An 18,147-nucleotide genomic window follows, 5' to 3' on the forward strand; every position below is an offset into this window, starting at 1 on the left:
GAAACATGGAAAGAAAGATGACATTGAGTTCATTTTCTATTGGTCATCTACTGTTACACATGCATTCTACCTGCCTCCTGAGTGCTGGGATTAAAGGCTAGCACTACCACCACTGAGGGCTCTTTTTTTTTTTTTTTTTTTTGGTTTTTCGAGACAGGATTTCTCTGTGTAGCTTTGCACCTTTTCCTGGAACTCACTTGGTAGCCCAGGCTGGCCTCGAACTCACAGAGATCCGCCTGGCTCTGCCTCCCGAGTGCTGGGATTAAAGGCGTGCGCCACCACTGAGGGCTCTTCTTAATCACCACTAATTTCTCAACTCCAGCCAACCAGCATCCAGTATCTCAGTAAAACAAAGGTTTCACTTTAGCAGAGGGCCCAGGTTAAAGTGGGTGGTGACATTCCTAGGCTGGTGGTCTATAAGAAAGTTCTATAAGAAAGCAGGGTGAGCAAGGCAGTAAGCAGCACCTCCCCATGGCCTCTGCCTCAGTTTCTCTTTGATTTCGGTCCTGGCTTTCTATAATGATGGACTCAAATGTGAAAGTGTGTGCAAAATAAGCCTTTTCCGTTCCAACTTGGTTTTTGGCCCGTTGTTTTATTGTAGCAATAGAAACTCCAACTAAGACAAGTTGGTACCAGGAGTGGGGTCTTGCTTTGACAGACCTGACCATGTTGTTTTGTAGGAGGACTATGTAACTGTATAAGAAAATCCTTTGAGTGTTTATCAAACAGCAAGCCGTTCTATAGTAGTTTGGAATATAAGAATGTTGAGTGTAATACAGAAGATGGGAACATGACTTGTGAAGTTTCAGAGGGAAATTTAAAGACTCTATTTGGACCATTTATTATTTTGAATTAACATTCTGTGGCCCTGGTTATCTAGGGCTGAATAATCAGCTATGATTAACAAAATATCTAACTGCTAAAGTGAAACCATTATTTTACTGAGATACTGGATGCTGGTTGGCTGGAGTTGAGAAATTAGTGGTGATTAAGAAGAGCCCTCGGTGGTGATAGTGCTTGCCTTTAATCTCAGCACTCAGGAGGCAGAGCCAGGCAGATCTCTTTGAGTTCAAGGCCAGATGGGGCTATAGAGTGAGTTCCAGGACAGGCACCAAAAGTACAATGAGAAATGATGTCTCAAAAAAAAAAAAGAGCCCAGCATTGCTGAGTTGAAATTTTCTGAGAAGTGATTCCTGAGGACACAAGGATGCTGCATCCCAGAGGCAGTTGTATTTCATGCTGGCTGTCAAATTTGGTGGTGTGAGAGTCATCCAGGTGGTACTGGTTTTGAAGGCATGAATTGGTCACGGATTCCAGCAGAGGCCTGGCACTGTGAGAAGCCAGGAGATGCCATTGGTGAAGGTGGAAGTACATTAGCAGGTGAAGGTCCAAAATTAAAGGAGTCATACAGAGAATTTGAGACTTGGAACCATGAAGAGAGTCCATGAGAGACACTGATGAAAGTGCAGCCATGTTGCAGCAGAAGACCCAGCATTCCGGTTGATGTCAGTACTGTGGGGTGATTCACAAGAACAGCAGCAGCTATAGAGTGGAGCCATCCTGAGCCTGGAAGACAAGCTGTGTGTGCTGCAGAGGATGGAGCTGAAGAAGTGACTCCAGCCCTTTGGAGAAACCCAGAAGGTAGTAAGTGGATGCAGATTTTGGAAATCGAACTATTACACAGTTGGAGAGTGGATTTTACTTTTCAGAGAAAGACTTTGCTTTATGCCTTTTCCTCTAGAAGCAAGGAATTATTTAACCTAATTTTTAATTTTTTAGGAGCCCACACTTGGGAGATTTCAAACTTTTAAAAACATTTTGGGGTTTGAAAAGAGACTCGATATGATAAAGGGACTGATTTTTCTGTTTGTTTTTTTTTTTTTTTTTTTTGAGACAGGGTTTCTCTGTATAGTACTGGCTGGCCTGGAACTCACTCTGTAGATCTGACTGGTTTTGAAATCACAGAGATTCACCTTTGTCTGTGTCCTGAGTGCTGGTAGTAAATGTGTGTGCCACCACTGCCCAGCAGGACTGCATTTTTAAAAAAAGATTTATTTATTATGTATAGTGTTCAGCATGCATGTATTTCTGAATGCCAGAATAAGGCTCCAGCTCTCATATAGCTGGTAGTGAGCCAACAAGCAATTGCTGGGAGTTGAACTCAGGACGTCTGGAAGATCTACCAATACTCTTAACCTCTGAGTGGAATTTTAGTGTGTTCCATTGTGGGACTTTTAAAACTGTGGGACATTGAAAGTTACTTATGTTTTTAAAAATAGTTGTTTACTTTTATTTTATGTGCATTGGTGTGTTGCCTGAATGTGTATGTGTGTCAAGGTTTTGGATCCCATGGAACTAAAGTTACAGACAGTTGTGAGCTGTCATGTTGGTGCTGGGACTTGAACCTGGGTTTTCAGGAAGAATAACCATTGCTGTTAAATGCTGAGCCATCTCTGCCGCCCCTACTTAGAATTTAATGTGAGATCTTGGGGATGAATGGGAAAGGAAAGGTAGCTTTGTAGTGATGTATTTGTGTGTCAAATTATATGGAGTCATTTGTACTGGATAGTTTTCTAACAACTTGATACATCTGAGTCATCACATCTAAAGTCATCTGAGAAGAGAAGACATCAATTAAAAGAATGCCTTCAGCTCTTAAGACCACAGGGCCAGCTCTTCCACATGAACCAGGCATTGCTGGGTGAGGGGAGAGGGAGGAAGCAAGCTCATGTCCACCCATGCTACCACCAGACAGACGGGTACTAGGGAGAGCATGTCCTGTGGTCATAGGTGTGGTAGGACTATCCCTGACCCCCAGCAGCTGCAACACTTGGGAGAGCCAACCCCATACTTCAGGAGAAAAGCAAAATAGAGCCAAACTTGTTAGTGTGGTTGTGAATGAGCCAGCCAAAAAATTGTGAGCATGGGAGATCTGTCCCAATTATGAGTCTGTCTTGATGTGGTATGGTAGAGGAGAGTTACCCTCCTATGCCCATCAATATATGGGGCAAGTGATAGAGCTGGTCATAGAGTGAGACAGCTATACCTGACCCCCACCAAATGCAACACTTGGGAGAGCATACCCGGTACCTCACCAGTGCAGCACAATGGACCCATCCTTGTTAGTGCAGGTGTGTGTGAGCCAGAACCAAAGTTGTAAACACGGAACAGTTGTCCCCATTTGACATCTGGTAGACCAACCCTACAGCTTCCCAGGCCCAGAACCAAGGATATGACTTGACCTGCTCCACTATCCACCCCATCTATGATCTGCTGGAGCTTGTGAAGGGACCTGGCCTGTAGACCTAAAGTCTCAAGATTTCTAAAATACAGGGCAAAAACAGGATATCCAGGAGGAGCCCTAGTGAGGGCCCAGCATTGATAAGATAGTAGAAATGAAAGGCCTTGAACCAGACCAATGACTTTTTGCAATGAACACTTGCAAGTAAAGGTAAATGCACAAAGGGGATCACGGCGTGAATCATTGTCTCACACTGCAGCTTCTATGATGAGATTAAAAATTTTTCCCTTATTTTATTTTATTCCATTTTTTTCCTTTTTTCTCTTACATACACACTTTTTCTCTTACACACACACACATGCATACACACATACACACACAGTATTTGAATGGAGCAGCCAACTGAACAAAGTGGATTTCCATGAGAATGAGGCAAGTGCATCATGGGAAGAGTCCTGGGGCTTTATAGACACATGAGGCATCATCTTCTTCTTTTGGGAACCCTCTGTGTATAAGAGTGTGTGCCACTCCACACCTTCTTTATGGATTATTATTTACTCTTATCTTCCTGACTAATCTGGCTCTCTCAGACATGGCTCATGAAGTCCTGGTTCACATACAGGCATCACACAGACCGGTTCTGATGCTGAGTGTCAAGTATCTTCTGCTGATTCTATCTGGAGTCCTGGATACAGAGAAGCCTCCACTTCATTGGCTGCAAATGGCCTTCCTGGATTGTAGGTCTTTTCCAGTCTGTAGGAGTTGAAGGAATATGCACCCATTTAGGAAAAGGTGAAAGACTGTGAGGAAGAGACAAGATAAAGGCTGCTTGGATGTTTAGAGAAACACAGAGAAGTGAGTACAGAGTCCGTGGGAGTAGTTACATCTGGGCATTTGACACAGGGCACCATAATTTAAAGAGAGGCTCTAGGTATTGACTGCACATTGGTTGTTCTGGTTGACATTTGGTGTTGGGTTATAAAATGAGGTCTTAAGTTTGTAATAACTTAGTATGTAGCTCCTTATGCAGTGATCTGGTACAGTATAGTCTTTATGAAAAGTTACATCTAATGTGAATAATTTGAATTTCTTCAGAATAAAAACATATAAGAAAAGAACACATGACAAATTGGAGAAATGTCTTAAGGGCTTCAGAAACAAAACACTATATTGACACAAATTTGTTGTACTGAATGTCAAATTTAAAAATGTTTATGAGGACAATTGATATGGCTCAGAGGTTAAGAGTACTGACTGCTCTTCCAGAGGTCCTGAGTTCAATTCCCAGCAATGACATGTTGGCTCACAACCATCTATAATGAGATTTGGTGCCCTCTTCTGTTGTGCAGACATACATACAAACAGAACACTGTATACATAATAAATAAATAAATCTTAAAAAAATGTTTATGAATATTTACATGTATAACTCTTGAATCTGTTCACCAGCATACGTAATTGACAGTAGAAATAAATTTTTTTGGAATAATCTAGTGGTCAAATTAATGAAATATGTGAATGATCCAAGTGGAAAATTCCCAAATCAGCATTTCATCAGCAAATGAAATCAACAACATAAAAGTAATAGTGAATGTAAGAGGAGGACTGAAAATGCAGGCTATATCCCTACATGAATAAGAGGATGGATGCAGAATTCATTTAGCCCTATATGATTACTTAAAGAAATAATAGCCTATGGGATCAAATGCTAAATTATGACTTCATATGTGAGTATTCAGATAGTGAAGAACAATCATGCTTCAAAACTCTTTAATTTAAGAAATAGGGGAGCTAGGTTTTAAAGTTTGTTCTTCTAGCATATGTTTTGTCCCTAATGTGATGAAGTGAGTTCCTTTCTGGTCTTAATAATATTATGTAGCACTTGGGGACAAAGATGATGCCTAAGAATGATGTACTAGAAGCCAAGATAGAGAGGACTTCCATAGCCACCATGACCGTCCCCTTGGTGCTGTGGTAGACAGGGAGGAAGCTGACCCAGACACTACAGAACACCAGCATGCTGAAAGCCAGAAACTTGGCTTCATTGAATGTGTCAGGCCGATTTCTGGACAGAAAAGCCATAAGGTAGCTGCCTATAGCCAGTGTTCCCAGGTATCCCAGGATGCCATAGAGGGCAATAGCTGAGCCTTTCTTGCATATGATGATGATGTGTTCATGTTCTGAATGAACGTCTTTGTCAATAAATGGAGGAGAGGTTGCCAGCCAGATTTCAGAGAGAAGAACTTGCAGTATGGTGCAGATGGGAATGATGAAATTAGGGGTCCTTGCTATCAGCAGCCACCTCCTCATTCTCCCTGGAGTAGTGATCTTGAAGGCTATAAGTACAGTGAGAGTTTTGGCCAGCACAGTGGAAAGAGCCACAGTGAACAGAAGTCCAAACGTGTTCTGCTGTAGGATACAGGTGACTGTGCTAGGATGGCCAATGTAAAGCAAGGGACAGAGAAAACAGAGGATGAGAGTGATGAGCAGGATATAACTGATATGGCGGTTATTGGCCTTGACAAAAGGAATGTCTCTGTCTTTCAGAAATACCTCAAGAACAACAGCTGTTTGTGAGGAGAAACCCAAGGACATGACACTTAATATCTTCCCCAAGGGGTCTTCATAGGCCAGAAATACCACAGTCTTATGTTGGCAGTGGCTCTTCTCATTATTTGCATAGTGTGTTTCTGGACACTTCACACACTGATTCATATCTGGCAGAAATGCAGGTGATTATGAATGCATACTCTGGTCTTCCCTTTTATTCTAAGTCACTTACCTGCTTGAGAACATTGCAATGATATCTGAACAGCCTTTCTTTGTTTGACATACAAACACAGAAGGATTAAACTCAATTTGCCTTCTACTTCATGCTGACAGAAATTAAGCAGCATCAATGCTTTCTCTGTTGTTGTTCATATGGTATCCTCACTTTGAGTGACACTGTTGTATCTGTTTTACAAGTCACTAGAGCACTGACATATATCACATGAACCTAATTTCACTCTGTCATTGCCTCTTCATGAATACATCTCCATTCTTAAGAGGGCATGGTACTTCAGTGCAATAGAGAGAATGTCCTTTGAAATCTTATAATGATGTTCTCTTATATTCCAAATGTATCTACATTCATAAAATCCATGGTGTTCTCTAAGTTTCTTTATTCTATGAAGGGCCATAAATGAGTTAAAATTCTTAAATTCTTGCAGCCTTGAACCACTTCATCAGTGACACTCTTTTCATCACTCTGTATAGTAGTATTTATGTATTGCATAGATAAAGAACTACTCATGTATTCTTATGTCTTTATGGACAAATGATTGAAATCCCTGTTCCTGATATCTTATCAATCTACTCTTGGATTATGATTCATACTTATGGATTTTCTGTTATATTTTCAATGTATTAATAATGTCCATATTTCTATACACTTTTTATTTTTGATACATATATATTTAATTCTCTTTATATCATCACATTACCATTCACAATCCCTATATAATACATTTTGATCATGATTTTGCACTCTCCAACTCCTCTCAGATTCTCCCCATGCCCTCCCAAAACCACACACTCTTTCTCTCTTTCTTTAAAAAAGTAAAAAACAAAATCACAACAAACTAAACAAAACAACAATTAAATAAACTCACTCTCTCACATATGCACGCACAAACCACAAAAGCACAAAAGCACAAAGTTGTGAATCAAAGTATAAAGGAAAAGTCCAACAAGACAAGAAGAAAATAAAGAAATGTAACAGCCCAGAATATTACCATCTCCGCTTGTCTCCATATTCTGGCCCCAAACTCTGGCACTTTAATGGAGTCTAGGCTGGTCCTAGGGACCCCAGTCTTCCCACCAGTTCCAGGCTACTGTCTCCCCAGGGCTCCTTATTCCAGCCTGCAACTTCACCAGAAGTCTTCTGCTTTACTGAAGGCCAGGTTTGTTCTAGGGAATCTAGCATCCCCTTCATTCAGATCCATATTCCAGCAAACATCTCTGGAAGGTCCTAGGGACACCAGGTACATTTCAGCCTACTGGTGGCTAATACTCTTTAAAGCATGCCTAGCATAGTCCAGCAGCATCATGTTTCTTGGGCTCTGTATTCCAGCATACAACTCTGGAACCTTTACTGGATGCCAGGTTCATCCTAGGGACCCCAGGTAGGATACCATACCATCTGTTAATACTCCTTAATGCCTGATCTACAGGCCCAGACTGTACTCTCTCCCTTGGGCTCCATATTCCATCTCACACCTTAGGCAGAAGACTTCTGTTTTACCTCAGGCTAGACTGGTTCTAGAGACCCAAGGCAAGACACTGCCTACTGCTAGCCAACACTCACCAAAGCTGGTCCAACATCTCCCAACTACATACACCTGCACTCCCTATCCAATCACACAAATTCCACAGAAACTTCTGCTTTACTGGAGCCTATGCTATACTAGGCATCCCAGACACCAAGCAGAATCCCAGAACACAAGAGACCACACAGATTATTGAAACCACAGAGACCAGGTTGGCATGAAATCCCAGAGATCTTGCAGGTCTCAAAACTCCACTAGAGATACCCTACTGGACCTATAAACTGCCTAGTCACCAGAGTCCCTGACCACTTAGGCCATAAGACCAAAGAGGAAACTGAAACCAAGAAACAAAACACCCATTCAACAAAGTCAGAAATTAACATTTAGATGTAGAACTTATACAATCCTAGATGCCTAAATGCCAGTGTAAGAATACAATAATCAACTGAAAGTGTAATATAGCACCACCAGAGCCCAGCAACCTTATAACAAAAAGACCTGAACATTTCAACAGTGCTAAAGCACAAGAAAACAACCTTAAATACAACTTTATGAAGATGATAGAGGGAATGAAAAAAATCCCTTGATGAAATTGAAGAAAAGACAAACAAAAAATTGGAGGAAATAGATAAATTCCTTAAAGAATACCAAGGAACCCAGAAAAATACAAACAAACAGGTGTAGGAAACTGTTTAAGACCTGAAAATGGAAAGAGAAGCAATAAAAAAAACACAGATGGAGGGAATTCTGGAAATCAAAAATCTGGGTAAGTGAACATGAACTACAGATACAAGCATCACCAAGAGAATTCAAGAAATGGAAGAGAGAATTTCAAGTGTTAAAGATACAGATTCATTGGTCAAAGGAAATGTTAAATCTAAAAAATTCTTAGCACAAAACTTCCAGGAAGTTTTAGAATCTATGGAAAGACCAAAGTAAGAATAATAAGAAGAATAGAAGAATACCAGTTTAAATGGTCAGAAAACAAATTCAATAAATTCATAGAAGAAAACTTTCCTAACCTAAAGAAGGATATGCCTATACAGGTACAAGAAGCTAACAGAACACCAGAGATACTGAACCAGAAAAAAAGGTTCCAAAGCCACAAAATATTCAAAACACTAAACATACAAAACAATGTTCTAATACAACTACTATAAGCTGAAAAGGAAAAAAAAATGTAACATATAAATGGAAACCTATTACAATACAATAGCCACAAATAGTATAAAATACCTTGGGGCAACTCTAAGCAAGTGAAGGACTTGTATGAGAAGAACTTTAAGTCACTGAAGAAAGAAATTGAAGAAGATATCAGAAAATGGAAAGATCTCCCATGCACATGGTAGCTAGGATTAACATAGTAAAATAGTCAATCTTACCAAATAATCTACAGATTCAATGTAATCTCCATCAAAATCCCAGCACAATTCTTCATAGACCTGGAAAGAACAAATTCAACTTCATATGGAAAAACAAAAAAACACAGGATAGCCAAAAGAACCCTGTACAATAAAACAACCTCTGGAGGCATCACTATCCTTGACTTCAAGCTCTATTATAGAGCTAAAGTACTAAAAACAGCTTGGTGCTGGCATAAAAACCAACATGTGGTCCAATGTAATCGAATTGAAGACCCTGACATTAATTTACACACCTATGAACATAGGATTTTTGACAAAGAAGACAAAACTGTACCAAAAAAAGAAAGCATCTTCAACTAATGGTGCTGGCATAACTGGATGTCAACATGCAGAAGACTGCAAATAGATCCATACCTGTCACCATGCACAAAACATAAGTCCAGGTGGATCAAAGACCTCAACATAACTCCAGTTACTCTGAACCTGATAGAAGAGAAAGTATGAAGTACTCTTGAATGCATTGGCACCATAGATCATTTCCTAAATATAACACCAGTAGCACAGACACTGAGAAAAAAAATAATCAATAGGACCTCTTGAAACTGAGAAGCGTTTGTAGGGCAAAGCACATGGTCAATAAGACCAAAATCACAGCCTACAGAGTGGGAAAAGATCTTCACCAATCCCACATCTCAAAGAGGGCTGAACTTCTGAATATATAAAGAATTCAAGTAACTAGACTTCAAAATACCTAACAGTTCAATTAAAAAATGGGCTATAGATCTAAACAGAATTCTCAACAGAAGAAGCTCTAAGGGCTGATAGACTTTTAAGGAATTGCTCAACAGCCTTAATCATCAGGGAAATGCAAATCAAAACAACTCTGAGATACCATCTTACACCTGTCACAATGGCTAAGATCAAACACACTGAAAACAGCTTATGTTGGAGAGGATGTGGAGCAAGGGGAACATTCCTTCACTGATGGTGGGAGTGCTAACTTGTATAGCCACTTTGGAAATCAGTATGGTGGTTTCTCAGATAATTGGCAATCAATCTCCCTCAAGACCCAGCTATACAACTCTTGGGCATATACCCAAGGAATGCTCAATCATACCACAAGGACACATACTCAACTATGTTTATAGCAGCACTATTTATAATAGCCAGAACCTAGAAATAACCTAGATTCCTTTCAACTGAAGAATGGAAAAAGAAAATGTGGTACATATACACAATGGAATACTACTCAGCAGAGAAAAACAATGACATCATGAGGTTTGCAGGCAAATGGGTGGATCTAGAATATATCCTGAGTGAGGTTACTCAGACTCAGAAAGACAAACACAGTATGTACTCATCATAGGTGGATACGAGATGTAAAGTAAAGGATAACCAGACTGCAATTCACAGCTCCAGGGAGGCTAGCTAGTAAAGAGGACACTAGGAAAGACACAGGGATACCCCAGAGATGGAGAAATGGATGAGATCTACATGAGCAAACTGGGGGTAAGGGGGTTAATGGAGGGCAAGTTTAGGCTGAAAGTGAACTTAGGGGAGTGGTAGGTCCTAGCTGGATTAGGAACAGAGTGGGAGAACAAGGGAAAAACATGATAAATGAAGTTCCCATGGGAATAAGAAGTAGCAGAGTACTAGAGCAGTCCCCAGGAATCCACTAAGATGACTCCAGTGGCAAGGGTTACAGGGTGCCTGAGCTGACCTACTCTGGTGATCAAATGACTGAACACCCTAGCTATCATGATAGAACCTTCATCCAGTGAGTGATGGAAGCAGAAAAAGAGATCCACGGCCTGGTCCCAGGCAGAGCTCCAGGAGTGCAACCAGTGAGAGAGAGGAGGGATTATATGAGCAAGAGATATCGAGACCATGAGTGGAAAAAGTACAGAGACAACTAGCCAAACTAGTGGAAACACATGAACTGTGATAGCTGAGGAGCCCCCATGGAACTGGACCAGGCCCTCTGTATAAGTGAGACAGTTTAGGAGGCCCCCAGGCAGTGAGACCACAACCTGTACTTAGTGCATGAGCCAGCTTTTTGGAACCTAGTGCCTATGCTGAGACACTTTGCTCAGCCTTTGGTGCATAGAGAAGGGGACTGGACCTGCCTCAACCAAATCTTCCAGGCTCTGCTGACTCCCCAGGGGAGACCTTGGCTTGGAGGAGATAGGAATAGGGGTTTGGTTTCAGGGGGAAAGCTGGGGGGTAGGAGGAGGGAGGACAGGGAAATCCGTGGTTGGTATATAAAATGAACAGAAAATCTCTTAATAATAAAATAAAATAAAATAATTTAAATAATACAACAAATTTCTTAATGGAGACTAAATTTGCCAGAAGAGTCAGGAGAGATGTTATGTAGACTCTAGGAGAACATTGATGCCAGCCCATACTACTATATCCAGCAAAATGCCCAATCACCAGTGACAGAGAAAACCAGATATTCCATGAAAAAGTCAAATTTAAATCATATCTACCCATAAACCCAGGTCTAGAGAAGGTATGGGAAGCAAAATTCCAAGTAAAACTTCAAGGAGGTTAACTATACTCACTAAAATATAGCAACAGATATTCTCATACCAACAAAAACCAAAGAATGGAAACACACACACACACACACACACACCACCACCACCACCACCACCACCACTACCACTACCACCACCACCAACAACAACAAAATAACAGGAATTAACAACCATTGATCATTAATATTTTCTGATATTAATGGACTAAATTCCCCAATAAAAAGACATAGGTAAGAGAATGGATATGAATACTGGATCCATCTTTTTGCTGCATACAAGAAACATATTTCAACACCAAACATAGACATTAGGTCTAACTAAAGGGTTGGAAAAAAAGTGCCTACATAAAAAGTGGAGAGCACCTTCTGGAGCACAGGTGAGTGCCCTAGCTGGGCCCGGACCCCATCCCTGGGCACCAGCCACTCCGGGGAAGACCTGCCCAACTTGGCCCCAGGTTCTGGCCACCGGGCAGGTTCCCTTCTAGCCCCACCGGGAAGGATTCCCTTCTCCAAGACCACTGGCAGACCTTGCAATCTCCACGCCCTGCCCCCATGCCCATCCACCCAAGCCCCTAGCCTCTTCCTGAGACTTAGAGGCCAGCCCCCAGCTCCCATTCTGCCCTGAACTTCCCTTCTGGAGCACACACACACACACACACACACACACAGAGAGAGAGAGAGAGAGAGAGAGAGAGAGAGAGAGAGAGAGAGAGAGAGGAGAGCTCCCATCCTGCCCCGGACTTCCAATTTGGACAAGAGAGCTCCCATCTAGACAAGAGAGAGACTTCCTGAATCTGTCAGCTCTATCTCAACCAAGTGTGCAGATTAGACCAAAAACAAACCACAAGGAGATGGGCAGACGTCATGGCAGAAACACATACAACAAAATGAATAGCAATACACCATCACCAGGCCCTAGCCCTCCTCCAACACCTAGACCTGAACATCAGAAATTGGAAGAAGCAGAAGAAAACAGCCTTATGAATGACATCATGAAGAAGCTAGATTCTTCTTTCTGTAGAGGAAAAGACAAAAAAATGGGAAGAATGTTATAAACAACTAGAGGAAAGGGCAAACAAATTAGAAGAAATCAATAAAGTCCTGGAAGAAAACAATAAAGTACTGAAAGAAAATCAAGAACAATCAATGAAACAAATGAAGGAAACAGTCCAAGACCTGAAAAGGGAAATAGAAAAAATGAAGAAGACACAAACAGAGGGAATGCTGGAAATAGAAAATCTGAGTAAATGATTGGGAACTTCAGATGCAAGTATAATCAACAGAATGCAAGAGATGGAAGAGAGGATCTCTGGCATTGAAGATACAGTAGAAGAAATAGATTCATCAGTCAAAGAAAACACTAAAGCCAACAAAGTCATGAACCAAAATGTCCAAGAAATTTGGGACACCATGAAAAGACCAAACCTATGAATAATAGGGTAGAAGAAGGAGAAGAATACCAACTCAAGGGCACAGAAAATATATTCAACAAGATCATAGAAGAAAACTTTCCCAACTTAAAGAAGGAAATGCCTATGAAGATACAAGAAGCCTATAGAACACCAAACAGACTAGACCCCCCAAAAAAGTCCACTAGCCACATAATAATTACACAACTAAACGTACAGAATAAAGAAAGAATATTAAGATCAGCAAAGGAAAAAGGCCAAGTGACATATAAAGGCAAACCTATCAGAATAACACTCAATTTCTCAGTGGAGACTTTGAAAGCCAGAAGGACTTGGACAGATGCAATGCAGACACTAAGAGATCATGGATGCCAGCCTAGACTAATATACCCAGCAAAACTTTCAATCATCATAGACAGAGTGAACAAGACATTCCATGACAAAGCCAGATTTAAACAATACTTATCCACAAACCCAGCCCCACAGAAAGCACTAGAAGGAAAATTCCAACCTAAGGAAGTCAGATACACCCTCAAAAACACAGGCAATAGATAAAGCCAAGCAGTAAACCCCAACGAAGAGAAGTACACACACATCACCACCAAAAAATAAAAGGAATGAACAATCACTGGTCATTAATATCCCTCAATATCAATGGACTTAATTCACCTATAAAAAGACATAGGCTTACAGAATGGATGCAAAAGCAGGACCCATCTTTCTGCTGCATACAAGAAACACATCTGAAATTCAAAGATAGACACTACCTAAAAATAAAAGGCTGAGAAAAGTCTTTCCAATCAAATGGTCTTAAGAAACAAGCGGGTGTAGCCATCCTGATATCCAACAAGATAGACTTCAAATTAAAATCAATCAAAAGAGATCAAGAAGGGCATTACATACTCATCACAGGAAAGATCCACCAAGATGAAGTCTCAATTCTGAACATTTATGCCCCAAACACAAGGGCAACCACATATGTAAAAGAAACATTACTAAAGCTTAAATCACATATAAAACCCCACACATTAATAGTGGGAGACCTCAACACCCCACTTTCACCACTGGACAGATCTCCCAAATCGAAACTTAACAGAGAAATAATGGACTAAACTGATGTCATGACTCAAATGGACTTAATCGACATCTACAGAACATTCCATCCTAACAAAAAAGAATATACCTTCTTCTCAGCACACCATGGAACCTTCTCTAAAATCGACCACATACTTGGCCACAAAACAAATCTAAACAGATACAAAACAATTGGAATAACCTCCTGTGTTGTATCAGACCACCATGGTCTAAAGTTGGATTTCAACAACAACAAAAACTACAGAAAACCTACAATCTCATGGAAACTGAATCTCATACCCAACTGAATCACCAATAGGTTAAGGAACAAATAAAGAAAGAAATTAAAGACTTCCTAGAGATCAATGAAAATGAAGACATGACATATCCAAACCTATGGGACACTATGAAAGCAGTACTAAGATGGAAATTCATAGCACTAAATGCCCATATAAAGAAGTTGGAGAAATCTCACACTAGTGACTTAACAGCACACCTGAAAGCTCTAGAACAAGAAGAAGCAAAGTCTCCCAGGAAAAATAGATGCCAGGAAATTATCAAAGTGAGAGCTGAAATCAATAAAATAGAAACAAAGAGAACAATACAAAAAATTAATGAAACAAAGAGTTGGTTCTTTGATAAAATCAACAAGATAGACAAGCCCTTATCCAAACTAACCAAAAGACAGAGAGAGAGCATCCAAATCTACAAAATCAGAAATGAAAAGGGGGACATAACAACAGACATTGAGGAAATCCAGAGAATCATCAGGTCATACTTCAAAAAACTCAACTCCACAAAACTGGAAAATCTAAAAGAAATGGAAAACTTTCTGGATAGGTACCACATACCTAAGTTAAATCAAGACCAGATAAACTATTTAAATAGTCCAATAACCCCTAACGAAATAGAAACAGTCATTAAAAGTCTCCCAACCAAAAAAAGCCCAGGACCAGATGGTTTCAGTGCAGAATTCTACCAGATCTTCAAAGAAGAGTTAATACCAATACTCTCTAAATTGTTCCACACAATAGAAACAGAAGGAACATTACCAAACTCCTTCTATGAGGCTACAAATACCCTGATTCCTAAACCAAACAAGGATACAACAAAGAAAGAAAACTACAGACCGATCTCCCTCATGAACATTGATGCAAAAATACTCGATAAAATACTGGCAAACAGATTCCAAGAACACATCAAAACAATTATCCACCATGACCAAGTAGGCTTCATTCCAGGGATGCAAGGGTGGTTCAACATACGTAAGTCCATCCATGTAATACACCATATAAACAAACTCAAAGAAAAAACGCACATGATCGTCTCACTAGATGCAGAAAAGGCATTTGACAAAATCCAACACCCCTTCATGATAAAGGTCTTGGAGCAATCAGGAATACAGGGAACATACCTAAACACAATAAAGGCAATTTACAGCAAGCCAACAGCCAACATCAAATTAAATGGAGAGAAACTCAAAGCAATTGCATTAAAATGAGGAATGAGGCAAGGCTGTCCGCTCTCCCCATACTTATTCAATATAGTACTTAAAGTTCTAGCCAGAGCAATAAGACAACATAAGGAGATTAAGGGGATACAAATTGGAAAGGAAGAAGTCAAGCTTTCCCTATTTGCAGATGACATGATAGTATACTTGAGCGACCCCAAAGATTCCACCAAGGAACTAATATAGCTTATAAACACCTTCAGCCACATAGCAGGATACAAGATCAACTAAAAAAAATTAGTAGCCCTCCTATATACAATAGACAAAGAAGCAGAGAAGGAAATCAGAGATACATCACCCTTTACTATAGCCACAAATGACATAAAATACCTTGGGGTAACACTAACCAAGCAAGTGAAGGACCTATATGACAAGAACTTTAAGTCCCTAAAAAAAGAAATTGAAGAAGATGTCAGAAAACGGAAAGATCTCCCATGCTCATGGATAGGCAGGACTAACACAGTAAAAATGGCAATCTTACCAAAAGCAATCTACAGATTCAGTGCAATCCCCATCAAAATCCCAACACAATTCTTCACAGACCCGGAAAGATTAATACTCAACTTCATATGGAAAAACAAAAAAAACAGGATAGCCAAAAGAATCCTGTATAATAAAACAGCCTCTGGAGGCATCAAGATCCCTGACTTCAAGCTCTACTATAGAGCTACAGTAATAAAAACAGCTTGGTAGTGGCAAAAAAAAAAAAAACCGACATGTGGACCAATGGAATCGAATTGAAGACCCTGACATTAATCCGCACACCTATGAACATAAAATTTTTGACAAAAAAGCCAAAAGTGCACAATGGAAAAAAGAAAGCATCTTCAACAAATGGTACTGGCATAACTGGATATCAACATGTGGAAGGCTGAAAATAGATCCATATATATCACCATGCACAAAACTTAAGTCCAAGTGGATCAAGGACCTCAACATAAATCCAGCTACTCTGAACCTGATAGAAGAGAAAGTAGGAAGTAGTCTTGAATGCATTGGCATAGGAGTTCACTTCCTAAATGTAACACAGTAGCACAGACACTGAGAGAAACAATCAATCAATGGGACCTCTTGAAACTGAGAAGCTTTTGTAGAGCAGAGTATATAGTCAACAAGGCAAAGCAACAGCCTACAGAGTGAGAAAGTTTTCCACCAAACCCACATCTGACAGAGGTCTGATATCCAGAAAATATATAGAACTCAAGAAATTAGACATCAAAATGCCCAACAGTCCAATTAAGAAATGGGCTATAGAACTAAACACAGAATTCTCAACAGAGGAAACTCAAACGGCTGAAAGACATTTAAGGAATTGCTCAACATCCCTAATTATCAGGGAAATGCAAATCAAAACAACTGTGAGATACCACCTTACACCTGTCAGAATGGCTAAGATCAAAAACACTGAAGACACCTTATGCTGGAGAGGATGTGGAGCTAGGGGAACCCTCCTCCACTGCTGGTGGGAATGCAAGCTTGTACAACTACTTTGGAAATCAATATGGTGCTTTCTTAGAAAATTGGGATCAATCTCTCCCAAGACCCAGATATACCACTCTTGGTCATATACCCAAGGAATGCTCAATCATACCACAAGGTCACTTGCTCAGCTATGTTCACATCAGCATTGTTTGTAATAGCCAGAACCTGGAAACAACCTAGATGCCCTTCAACTGAAGAATGGATAAACAAAATGTGGTACATATACACAATGGAATAGTACTCAGCAGAGAAAATCAATGGCATCATGAGGTTTGCATGCAAAGGGATGGATCTAGAAAAAAATCATCCTGAGTGACATAACTCAGACTTAGAAAGACAAACATGGTATGTACTCACTCATAGGAGGATACTAGATGTAAAACAAAGATGACTAGACTGCTACTCACAACTCCAGGGAAGCTTCCTGGAAAACAGGACCTCAAGAAAGACAGGGATCACCCAATGACAGAGAATTGGATGAGATCTACATGAACAACCTGCATGTGAGTGGGGGTAATGAAGGGCAAAGGTCAAGGGAAAGAGAGCTTAGGCTAGTGGGAGATCCCAGCTGGATCAAGAACAGAGAGGGAGAACAAGGAATAAGAGACTATGGTAAATGAAGACCACATGAGAATAGAAAGAGGCAAAGTGGTAGAGAGGTCCACAGAAATCCAAAAATATACCTCCACAATAGACTACTGGCAATGGTCAAGAGACAGCCCGAACTGACCTACTCTGGTGATAGGATGGCCAAACACCCTAAGTGTCATGCTAGAAACCTCATCCAATGACTGAGGGAAGCAGATGTAGAGATCCACGGCCAGGCCCCAGTTGGAGCTCTGGGAGTCCATTTGGCAAGAAAAAGGAGGGGTTGTATGAGTGAGAATTGTTGAGACCAAGATTGTAAAAAGCACAGGGACAAATAGCCAAACGAACGTAAACACATGAACTACGAACCAATAGCTGAGGAGCCCCCAACTGGATCAGGCCCTTTGGATAAATGAGACAGCTGATTAGCTTGATCTGTTTGAGAGGCATCCAGGCAGTGGGACTGGGACCTGTCCTCAGCGCATGAGTTGGCTGTTTGGAACCTGGGGCTTATAAAAGGTCCCTTGGCTCAGCCTGGGAGGAGGAGACTGGACCTGCCTGGACTCAATCTACCAGGTTGAACTCAATCCCCAGGAGAGTCTTTGCCCTGGAGGAGATGGGAATGGG

General features: G+C 40.6%; 1 pseudogene; it reads right to left on the reverse strand.

Annotated features, from left to right (window-relative positions):
- Nucleotides 1-5,032: 5,032 nt before the first annotated feature.
- The window catches only part of LOC131903310 (vomeronasal type-2 receptor 116-like), a 35,189-nt pseudogene continuing 22,074 nt past the window's right edge, over nt 5,033-18,147 (reverse strand).

The sequence above is a fragment of the Peromyscus eremicus genome, chromosome 1 (genome assembly GCF_949786415.1).
Source record: "Peromyscus eremicus chromosome 1, PerEre_H2_v1, whole genome shotgun sequence".
Lineage (NCBI taxonomy): Eukaryota > Metazoa > Chordata > Mammalia > Rodentia > Cricetidae > Peromyscus > Peromyscus eremicus.